Raw genomic sequence first — 12741 nt, forward strand, 5'->3', positions numbered from 1 at the left:
ACAAAATTCTTTTCCTTGTATTTATATCATTTGACTATGCCATAAGATAACTCATGTTTTCAGTGTTCTTAGTCTCCTTTCTTTTTCCTCTTATTTACATGCAACTTGGAGGGTAATTAGGATGATACCTTGCATGATTGATTTCCAGGGATAAAAGCAATTAACCATTTCATAGAGTCACAAAGAAGATTTTTAAGCTGTGCACCAAAACATTCTACATACACAGAGTCATCTACATTTTGCACTCTCTGGATACCAAGGCTCTCGTTATCCATATGACCAAACCCTCTAAAAACATTTCCTACTCCTCTGTATGTACAAATTTTTAACCCTTATCAATTCCTCTCACACAGTTTTCTTATAGTAAATGCACAATTCATGTAAATAGCCTAAACTTTTATGCTTTCATTTACATTCGTCAACCACATTTCCTTTCCAAAAAGGAGTAGAGTTGAAAATATCTTCATAAATTCCCACTTTGATGTTTACTCATTTTTTTTACACACATCCAGCTACCTTTCCTGTGATTCCCCTCTCCTATAATTTTACCCTCATGTGCCATATTTACTAAGTTACTTATATAAATCAATAACTTCCCTTCTTTCACCATCCATATTGAACTTTATCAATCTGTCCTTTTAATTTCAAGTTGCCATCCATCCCTTACTTTTGTTTGCATTCACTCTCACCAACAGAACTGTATTTTCAAAATTTTACCAGCTTCTGCAGTTTCTCTTCATTGTTCCCAATCAGCACAATCTCTTCACAACTCATCTCCTACTTATCCCTAAATCTTACAACCACAACCACTATCTTCCTCCGACCTTTCGCTTCACGCCTATCATCGATGTTAAACAAATAAGGAAACATCATACACCTTTGCACCAGGCCCACTTTCACACAATATCATTCACTCTCCTGCTTACATATTCTAAAACATCTTTTACTTTCATCATAAACACTTTTAATCACTACTGTCAACATCCTGTGCATTATCAATTCTACCTTAGGTTTTTTTCAAGGTCAAATTTGTGACACACAGCTTTTTCCCTTTACCCACAAACTTCTCGCATTGCCGTTTCATAAAAAACACTTTACCACATTACTGTCTTTGTTTACTATACCAAAATCTTCCTGTCAGTTCTTCTACTACTGTTATACGGATAAACATTTGACATTGGGTCGTTTATGCGTTAGACTATTCCATCTCAAAATGCATATCTAAATGCCATTTGACAGTTATCCTCAGATGGGTTTATTTCTAACTTTGAAACTTACACCATCTCATCCACTTTGGTTGTCTTGTCTGGTTAAAGGTATTATTTTCAAATAAAATAATTGAACTGTCCATATCTAAACTTACTACTTAAACCTCCAAGGCATATACAGTAGTTGAAACTTGTAAATTATATGAATTTGTACTGTATCGCACAAAGAAAATCCTAACAGGGGCTGCAGAGATGCAGTCAAACCTTCATGATAACTTTTCCTGAGAAATTTCAACAAATTATATGGTATATTATTAGTACAATACTGCTGTACTGTATAAAGCTACTTAAAAAAAATTCAAGCTATTATTCATAAATCCACACTTGCACACACACATTCACACTTACGGTCAGTTGGTAAAATTGTGTTTATGCACCTTCATCGCTCAAGGCATGAAGAATCCATGTCTTGCTGCTCACAAAGTGTTTGTATACTTAGCAAGAATGTTGCATCATTCTCAAAAAAAGAGGATCACACGGACACGAGATTTCATCCTAGAGGAGATGGAGAGATTGCTTAAACTGTGAACTGAGAAACCTAACAGCGCAAAAAAAATTAAAAAATACGAGAAATAATTATGTATATACGGTATACAGTACATACATACATACATACATTATATATATATATATATATATATATATATATATATATATATATATATATATATATATATATATATATATATATATATATATATATATTAATCTTTAATTATATTTTTTCCACAAGTTAATCTACATTGTAAAAGAAACTGATTCAAAAGAAAACCCAAACAAAAATGGCCTCAAAACTAAAATGAAACTGACATGGTTGAGGTTTACTTTTAGTTATATACATATTATATAAAATTATATTTTTCATTACAATACAAAAAAAGCAACTTACTGCTGCTGTTTTCAAATAATTTGATTATACCAAGTTTTAGACAAAAGAGATTGGATAAGCAAAAATGAACGACCTCACCAAGGTTTTGCTATTCTTCATCCCATAAAATGTATGACTAACTAAAGTCTCGCTTCTGATTGAAGTACCAGGATATTTACAGGTTAGTCAAGATTTTCATTTTACTTACTCATTTACATTTCCAAATACTATACAGTATCTACATTGTATAAGAAATTATCAAAAAATAATTTTATAGGACAACTTTCATACCAAAACTAAATCTAAACTGCGTTCATGAGAGTTTCTGTTTATATTTTTAAGGGTTACAACACTTTATATTCTGCTAATTCATTCAGTAAAAGCTATTTGGTTGTATTAAAAAATAAAAATTAGAATGACTATTCATCTGCAAGCTCATTTTGTTTTGTAAATGAAATAGAATGTTGCTTGATAGGTGAATTGGCAGTAAACATAAGAGCATTACAAGATTAGGTTTCAATTATTCATTTGTTTGTTCGTTCACCCATACCACTTTCAACATTTCTCGAATATCTGGCGTGTTACAAAAACAACTTCCATTCATACAATATATACACATACATAAATAATTTATGTTAAGAAGATTTTCTTTTCCTAAAATTTTGGTTCTTTCACTATATTACACTTCCTGACTTTTAAAAATATCCAATTCTAAAGGACAATAATTTATATTTTTGTCTAACTATGCAAACCTAGGTCCTTTAATAGGAGTATGATTTCACTGAAGCTGGAAACTGTAGATTAAACTTTTAACAAGGTGGTTGTAGTTGCAGAAGGATGGAGGTTAGCGCCCCACCCCCCACTCGACAGACAGAACAACCCTCACTTTGACCTTGGACACAGAACTGTCATGGTGGTTGAGGCAAGCAACATAATTTAATGGATGCAGGTTTAGATAGTTAGAAATAACACAAATGACTTCAAAATTTTTTATTTGTTCCTACACGAATATAAATTACAGTATTGTCCTTTAATAGGAGACCTGGTCTTAGGAGGGAGAAAGTTCCTACAATCAAACTGGTTGGTTTACTATTCTGGGAAAGCTCAAAGCAATACACCTGTATAGGAGCGAATATGATGATTCCTGTCAACCTCCAAATGACCTGAGCATGAAGATGTCACGTTTTAGGCTTCGTAGGTAGTAGGTTAGCCAGGGCACCAGCCACCCGTTGAGATACTACCGCTAGAGAGTTATGGGGTCCTTTGACTGGCCAGACAGTACTACATTGGATCCTTCTCTTTGGTTACGGTTCATTTTCCCTTTGCCTACACACACACCAAATCGTCTGGCCTATTCTTTACATATTCTCCTCTGTCCTCATACACCTGACAACACTGAATTACCAAACAATTTTCTTCACCCAAGGGACTACTTTCCTCTTGGTAAGGGTAGAAGAGACTCTTTAGCTATGGTAAGCAGCTCTTCTAGGAGAAGGACACTCCGAAATCAAACCATTGTTCTCTAGTCTTGGGTAGTGCCATAGCCTCTGTACCATGGTCTCCCACTGTCTTCGGTTAGAGTTCTCTTGCTTGAAGGTACACTCGAGCAAACTATTCTATCTAATTTATCTTACTCTTGTTTTGTTTAAGTATTTATAGTTTATATAGGAAATATTTATTTTAATGTTACCGTTCTAAAAATATTTTATTTTTCCTTGTTTCCTTTCTCCACTGGGCTATTTTCCCTGCTGGAGCCCCCGGGCTTATAGCATTCTGCTTTTCCAGCTAGGGTCGTAGCTTAGCAAGTAATAATAATAATAATGTCCCTACCAGGTGAAATGGAAGACCCTATATCCATAAGATGTTGTCTGAATGAATGGTCAGACATAATGAGAAATGGGCTTTAATACAATCCATCTATTCTGCCCCATGTCTGGGAGGATGGGAGAAGATATTTCAATACCAAACTTGTCTACTGTATGAAGAAAAGCTTCACGATTGTGGGGCTTACCTGCATCAGTGTTCAGTCAAACACAACTGAATGGCTGCTGCACCCTAAGGGGGGGAAAGAAAGAGGAGAAAGACCAGTTCTTCTTACCTTTCCTAATCATGAGTCGCAACTCCTATCTTGTAAGGGGTGTTTCTTATCCCACAAGGGAGCTAGGTTCGCATCATAGCTAGTTGACTAACTACCATAGGGCCAAAGGTAAAGTTATCCAGATACCTACAGGTATAATCACATAGATAGTAGGTAGTGAAGTTGTCTGTCGTTTCCAGACTACAGCACTACCCTCAAGACCTGCATCACTGACAGGTTCTTCCTGAAAGAAAGGGTAAATCCAATATCTCTTGTCATTGTGTGCTCAAGCCTGAGATTCTCCTTCCATCCTCTCATTGGATAAGCATATTTGATTGTTTCATGAAGCTAGAAGAAACAGTGTTCTTTAATATCTTCACCCTTCTGGCACTAAGAAAGTGTCTCTGGTGCTCAGCAAGGAGCCCGGCGTACTCTATAGGTAACAGCATTGTCGGGACAAGGAAGCAAATCATCCCCGCTGGTCGCTTCTTGTAAAGAAGGGATGGAGAGGGACTCGAATCTGGAGCTGTGAATAGCTGGATTCTGAACTCTTGGTCACAGACTACGGACCACAGGTGAAGGAGACCTTCCGCTTTCATAATGTTCCGTGACATACGAAATACAACGCAACTCGCCTACTCGCTACTCCAAGGCTAAAGCTAGTGAAAAGACAGTCTATTGGATCAGATCTCTATCTGATGCTTGTTTCAAGGTTGGTTCAGGGATCACTTGAGAAACCTGTGGACTTGAGTGACATCCCATTCAGGGTTAAAGATCCCAGGGAGGGTAAGACTGTTTAAAACTCCTCATGAGTTAGACAACTTCCCAGGAAAAGGAAAGGTCTAACCTATTCAGTCTGAAAACTGGCTAGAGAACAACTGACAGCCATTTACTGTGAGACTGAGATGAGTTTCTCTCAATGAAGGTGGAGGGGGAAATCCAGAATTCATTGCAGAGAGGCTTTGACCAAAAAAGTATTCCTTCTACAACATCAATCCCAGAGGTTGGATAGTTCTCTCATTACCTCGACAAGGAACACCAGCACATCTGGATACCATTCAGCGTGCGAGGACTTGAAAGCCTTCTGGGTCCTCCTGGGGACCGATGTCGTCAGGAATCAGTCGAGTAATCTGGGAATCAGATAAAAGGACGAAAAGGCTTGAGCGTCCAGATTGTCTCAAGGGTACTGGGAGGTTTCCTTTAACGTTGTCGATGCATCTGGAACAGAAGAGTAGAATACTGAAGTTTCATGTTCAACTGAGAGGCAAACTAGTCAGTCAATGGTGATCCCGAAGAGAAAGGAACCTTCCAGCCACGCAAGGATGTAGGGATCACTCTAAATCTAAACCGTGCCTCTGGCTATTGAGCATGCCTGTTAGAATATTCCTCTTCTCTGGAATGAACCTTGCTGAAGGTTCCACCATGCTATTGAGTGCTTAGAGTATTGCTGAGAAGTCAGCTATTCCAATTCCCTATCAAGTGTTCGAGTTGGAATACCTTGGTGTTTGGAAAGATCTAGGAGAGTAGGGAAATCTCATGTTGTGGACCAGTCTCAGCCCGTGGGAAGATCTCGTGACGTGGAACAGTCTCGGTGGTGCATCTTGGTGCATGGAATAATCTTGGAGTGGACTGTGAGCTCTGGGATGTAACAGGTGATCTAGAGCCCTGGTGACTCAAAAGTTACAAACACATGAAAAATGAGTGCAATGTTTCTGATCGTGCAGTAATGGAGAGCATGGTGACTAATCACATGTAGATAGATTATAAAGAAATTAATAATAAGGAGACCTTGGATCCTTTTCATGATCATGCTCGCGTGAGGGATCTTGTCACTTGTATGAGCATAGGTACTTGCAGGAAGATCTTGAGATATCCTTTGAACATTCAGGAGAATAATGGCGAGACCAAGAACTGGTAGCAGTAGCACAAGTAAACTGTACCATGTACCAAAACACCTCCCGGGATGGGTTACTTATTGATACCACACAGTCCCTCCAACACGTACACAGGGAGAGTTAGGTTGGAGTTAACGCATATGCAACTTCTATCGATTGGTTTTCCTGAACTTCTTCATTTATATCTTTTACTTGTTCTTCTTCTAGAAGTGAAGGCGTGAAGACTAACAAAGACGAGGATGAACTTGAAGCACTGTACGCCTTTTACGTACAAGCTAATGACGATGTTTCCGTAAGGGAATCGCAGGTGATAAGCTCTTAGCACCTTTCCAGAGTTGGGAAGACACTGTAAGGAAGAAGGATGGGGCCCCACTGCTAAACACACGGCGGCAGCATAACCTTCTTCCTCTGACAAAACACTAGTGATTGGAATGAGAACTTCCTTGGGAATACATCATCTTTCTCACAAGATCATGAAAGGCTACTGACCGAAGCCACTAACTAACACAGCCCAAATAGCCTAAATAAAAGACAAAATCATACCAAAACATTGAATTAGATGTCCATAACACAAAAATAAGACTACAATTAGTACAGTGATACCTCTACATACGATCTTAATTCGTTCCAGAAACTACTTCGTATGTTAAAACGATCGTATGTTGGAGCAAATATTCCCATAAGAATACATGGTAATTGATTTAATTCGTTCCTCAGCCTAAAAACCCATAATAAATCCTTAATAAATGGCTACACATTATTACACAATACATTACTACAATGCCTGTATAATAAATACATATTACAAACCAAAAAAAAAGAATAATAATAATGAAATAATAAATAAAAAACGGGTTGTAATGTAACACTTTACCTTAGCGACAGGCCAGCGCAGGTGTAGGGACTTCTACGCAGGAGGAGACGGAAGATCAGCGAGGAGGTAGGGACGGTGACTTTGTACGATAACTTACACTACTACGTGAACTTTAACTTAGCTTAATTTTTTTTTTCATTTTTATAATTCTATATTTTTTTTTACATTTTTCTTTTCTTATTTTTAATTTTCATCACTTTTACTCAATTCGGTCTTCCTTTTCTTTGCTTCACTTTCTTTCTTTTCATCATGATCACTAGACCGTTTTAGTAGAGATTTTTTAAAGAAACTATCGAGTGAAAGTTGCTTTGTACGGCTTTTAAGGATTTTTCTAAAATGCGTTAAGCAAACATCATCGAACTGCGCAACAACACGGCAAACCTGAAGTTTCTGTGGGTGATGCTTGTCGATGAAATCAACAACGTGTTGATGATATGCCAACATCTGTTTTATTTCCGCCGTACCTAAGATTTCTCCTACCTCCTCGATCTCCTCCGACTCACTCAACTGCGCTTGGAACTCATCATGCTGCATGGTTTGCAGCTCCTTGAGTTCCTCGGTGGTGAGCTCTTCGTGATGCTCAGCGACGAGTTCAGTGATGTCATCTTCATCCACCTCCAGACCCATGGACTTGCCAAGGGATACAATCTCTTCGACGTCTTCCTCGGCGGCAAGCACAGGTTCATTCTCAGGGCCAAAACTTTCGAAATCTCTGGGAGCAACAGCATCAGGCCACAGCTTCTTCCAAGCGGAATTCAGGGTCCGACGAGTTACTCCCTCCCAAGCCTGATCAATGATCTTTAAGCAGTGCACGATATTGAAGTGGCTCCTCCAAAATTCACGCAAAGTTAAGTTGGTGCTTTGCGTGACATTAAAGCACTGCTTAAATAAGTGCTTGGTGTACAGCTTCTTAAAATTAGAGATGACTTGCTGGTCCATGGGCTGGAGGATAGAGTGGTATTCGGTGGAAGATACAACACCTTGATGAATTTGTATTCGTCCATGATATCATCTTCGAGTCCGGGGGGGTGAGCGGGTGCATTGTCCAAACAAAGCAAGCACTTCAAAAGGCAAATTCCTTTCCTGAAGATACTTCTTGACAGCAGAGTCGAAAACTACGTTTACCCATTCCACAAAGATATGCCTAGTAACCCAAGCCTAAAATGCGCTTTAAATGCCCTAAGGTTTTCGGAATGGTAAACTAACAGAGGCTTAATTTTGCAGTCCCCGCTGGCGTTGGCACAAAGCGCAAAAGTCAACCGATCCTTCATTGGCTTATGTCCAGGCATTTTCTTCTCTTCAGCAGTAATGTACGTTCGACTAGGCATCTTTTTCCAAAACAGACCGGTTTCATCACAGTTGAAAACCTGCTGCTCTACGTAACCTTCCTCCGCCACGATGCTTTCGAACTTTTTAACAAAGTCTTTAGCAGCCTTAGTGTCCGAACTCGAAGCTTCTCCATGACGAACAACTGAATGAATCCCGGTCCGTTTCCTAAATTTCTCGAACCAGCCTCGAGACGCCTTGAATTCCTCCGTCGTAGGATCGGCTGAACTCTCCCCCGCGTCACCCCGAGAGCGCGCCGCCTTCAAGTCACTGTAGATAGCGCTGGCCTTCTCACAAATAATCGTTTCCGTGATCGTATCGCCAGCAATCTCCTTGTCTTTGATCCATATTAACAAAAGTCGTTCCATCTCTTCAAGGGTAGGGCTACGACGTTTAGAAATAATCGTGATCCCCTTCGAAGGGTTTTAACACGCCCCAGTTACTATACCGACACCCTATAAGGGTGAGCGAGCTGGGTATATTCCTGGCATTCCATGCAACTTTTTTCTCTGGTATATTTAGCAGTATTTATACCTTGGAAATGATGCTTTAAGGAGCATTTCACGGAGCGACACAGGTTCCTCACTCAGAAATGGATTTTTCCTTCGTCAAAATCCCTTTTCTGGGCGAAGGACCTGTGTAGCCCAGTGAAATGATCCTTATAGCACCATTTCTAAGGTATAAATACTGCTAAATATACCAGAGAAAAAGTTGCATGGCATGCCAGGAATATACCCAGCTCGCTCACCCTTATAGGGTGTCGGTATAGTAACTGGGGCGTGTTAAAACCAGTTTGTTTTCTTTGCTCTCTTGATAATCCTGATAATGTCCTATTGTGTTATGTTGTTATCTCATTAATTTTACCTGTGCATCTGGTGTATAATTAATCTGATGTTGAATATTTACAAATGACCTGGTTATATTTTCAATTTTGTTTGTAAAGAATACTAGAAAATCATTTGCTAGTTCCTGGTCACTGTATCCATCAGGTAGCTTCTTTTCGTTTACATTTTCAATTATACCCTTTAGGAGACAAAATAACTTATTTCTGTCTGTTGCTGCTTCGAGGATCTTCCTTGTATAGTATTCACTTTTTTCCTTCTTGGTAGGTAGTTATATTGATATGTAGCAGTTTTGTATTCTACCCAAGTACTTTCAGTTTTTAACCGATTCCACTTTCCTTCTTTGAGTCTGTTTTTCCCTCTTTTTGACTAAAGTCTCTTCATTACACCAAGGAGATTTGTCTTTAAGATATAGTCTTTTCCATCAGTGGGCACATGGTATCATATTCACTTTTATTCACTCTATTATCTATTATAAGTGGCCTTAGGACAGTTAACACACATAGCTCCCAACAAACGTTGGTTATCATGATCACAGGGAATGCTGATAGCATCGTTCATTTTCTTTGTAACTTCTTCAATAAATACGGTAGGAGAAAAATTCGATTTATGTCTTAAGTTTATTTTCTTTACTACTGCATGTTTCTGTAGAGGTAGACTAAACATTTTAAGTTTGTGCACTGGTGAGGTAGTACATTTCTCTTCAACATTTATATCAAATACAATGCTATTCATTCCATCACTCAAAACTAGGTCCAACGTATACCCAGTTAAAGTAGTTGTACAGTTGACATTATTCACTAGTAGATATGATTCTAATAACCCACTAAATGCTAAAGCATCAAGATTTAATGTGTCTTCTATCCAAAAATTGAAGTCTCCATAAATAACTAATTCAATTTTCTCCATGATAGTCATCTCAATGAATGCACTGAATTCTTCAAAGAAGATACTAGTATTTGTTCTTCAAAGTTTGAAGACTGTTAAAAAGGATATTTTTTGTTTTTATGCGTAGTTTATTTTTACATATTCAAAGCTTATTATAGTTCTTTTTAACATTTCAAGATTTGAATAACCTTTATGAAAAAAAATGAGTCCGACATCCCACCAGACCTAGCCTCTTTAGGAATGTGAAAGAAGGTATGTGGGGGGGGGGGGTCATTTCAGTATCTTAGCCTCGTCAAAGTTATTTAACCATGTCTCGGATAATGCTAGTATATACAAGTTTTCTCGTTTATCAATTCTCTAATTTGGATAGTTTTATCACCAACTGATTGTATATTTATGTAGCCACAGTTTATGACATCCTTAGGATCGATGATCAGTATTTTCTGCTATTTTTTTCAATTCTAACTCAAAAGCTTTGCAATCTTTTGAATATACTGTATGGTCATCTGATTTATTTACCTCTGTGCAGTTAATACACTTTGGTATTTTCGAGTTACATTCCTTGGTGGAATGTTTTTCTGAACATTTCCCTCAGACTTTATCATAAATTTTAAACTTGCAATCTTTTTCAAGATGTCCATAACTCTGACAGTGGTGGCAGGTGATCACGTGGTATCTATCACGTAGGTCATAAGTATCCCATCGCAACATAACTTTGTCACCATTATCGTGAATAGCCTTCGAACTTCAGGATTACATTTCAAGACAGTGGGTAGTCCCACCTGCAGCATTTTTTTTTCAGTACTGCACTTATCTTCTCTTCTATGGTTTAGATTTGGTCTAGGCAATGATTTCTTTGAATCAAGGCATTTACTACATCTTCATTATTGTCCACATTGCATATCATTATTTTTAGTTTTAATTTTCCGAATTTTCTCATTTCAATGTCAGCAACCAATGTCTGAATTTTGTTTGCAGCCTCTCCTCTGCTCATTTTGTTAGCAAAGTTTACAACATTTCCATTTGAAGTTAACCATGTATTAAGTATTGGAATGTCTTTAAGTGCATGTCAGACCTCGTATTTTCTTTCAGTAATTTTAGTTTTTGTACTTGTTGATTTAATAACCAACAGAATCTTTTCTTTAACTTTGTCAGCATATGTCATTTTCTCTAGTTTTGGGTGCATCAATGATTGATTCCACATTCATAGCAAGATTATATCAACTTTCTCAGTGAGGTCAGTAGTCAGGGTGGAATTTGCTGCGTGTGCGCTAAGGTTAGCAACTTTGTTTTCCAATTCAGCAATTCTCACATCTTATACGCTCAGAGCCTCTTCTCTTATACTCAATTCTTCCTTCAATTTTGATATTTATAACTTGGCTGCTCTGGCTTTAACTATGCAGTGTGGGCATAACCAATTTAAGTTTCTTATTTCATTATCAGTGATGCCTGTCACCGTATACACACATTTCTTATGATAGGATCTATTGCACTCACATCCTATCCATTTTTTCCAGTCTCCCTCTTAGGTTTCACATATGAGGCAGATTGGGTTAAGGGCAGACATGGTGTACTGTTTCTTTTCACTTTGGTTTCTCCATAAGATTAATTGATACCTTTTCATTGATATTCTAAGATACAAAAGCTAAAACAAGATGCAGGGCAAGTGTTGAACAGAGCTCCACACAAAACACTTCTACACCTCAGATAACTGCACCATGGCTGAAATCAAAATGAAGGTTGTGGTGGCTGTCGGGTGAGTGGGACCTACCCTTCACCAACTACATTTCACAAAAAAAAAAAAAAAAAAAAAAAAACTAGTGCATTTAATTTCCTATATAACGGATTTTGACGAAGGAAAAAAAAATGTCCAGATCATAAAAGGGACCACAATTAGTATGAGGAACTAATTGAAAGTCCAACAATACAAGGAGATCACGAGGAAGCGACACCAAAATGGCCGCGAACACACCCATAAGGGAACGTGCACAAACGGCTGAGAAAAAACCAATAAGGTAATTGAATTAACGAGTGTCGCTACCTCGAAATCCTAAACAGACACTGTAATACAGTGAACCCTCGTTTATCGCGGTAGATAGGTTCCAGTCGCGGCCGCGATAGGTGAAAATCCGCGAAGTAGTGACACCATATTTACCTATTTATTCAACATGTATATTCAGACTTTTAAAACCTTCCCTTGTACGTAGTTCTGTTAACAAACTACCCTTTAATGTAACACTTAATGCATGTACTACAGTACCCTAAACTAAAACAGGCACAAATATTAAAGGTGATTTTATATCATGCATTTCCTAAACACGCTAAAAAGCACGATAAAAAATGGCAACCAATGTTTTGTTTACATTTATCTCTGATCATAATGAAGAAACAAACTGGAGGTAGAGCTTTGCTTATTACCCAGACATATTTCCCATACTTTTCCCTTAGAACTACATCACATCTTCCTACTTTAGATATAAATATATATATATATATATATATATATATATATATATATATATATATATATATATATATATATATATATATATATATATATATATGTGTGTGTGTGTGTATATATATATATTTATATGTATACACATATACATACCTACATATATACATAAATACATGCATACATATATATATATATATATATATATATATATATATATATATATATATATATATATATATACA

At 37.4% G+C, this 12741-nt stretch overlaps 1 protein-coding gene and 1 long non-coding RNA gene across 5 annotated transcripts in view; one reads left to right on the forward strand and one right to left on the reverse strand.

Annotated features, from left to right (window-relative positions):
- Positions 1-12741, forward strand: part of LOC137640169 (uncharacterized) — a 241973-nt gene that overhangs the window by 220399 nt on the left and 8833 nt on the right. The window lies entirely within an intron of this gene.
- Positions 1-12741, reverse strand: part of Lnk (SH2B adapter-like protein Lnk) — a 155058-nt gene that overhangs the window by 23198 nt on the left and 119119 nt on the right. The window contains exon 8 of one of the 4 annotated variants that reach the window (XR_011044310.1): positions 1617-1763. The exons of 2 other annotated variants lie outside the window; for them this stretch is intronic. The gene's annotated coding sequence lies outside the window, so the exon portion shown is untranslated. The remainder of the gene's footprint in view (positions 1-1616; positions 1764-12741) is intronic. One more of the 4 variants, XR_011044311.1, reaches the window with a different exon arrangement.

Source organism: Palaemon carinicauda, chromosome 4 (genome assembly GCF_036898095.1).
Source record: "Palaemon carinicauda isolate YSFRI2023 chromosome 4, ASM3689809v2, whole genome shotgun sequence".
Classification (NCBI taxonomy): Eukaryota; Metazoa; Arthropoda; class Malacostraca; order Decapoda; family Palaemonidae; genus Palaemon; species Palaemon carinicauda.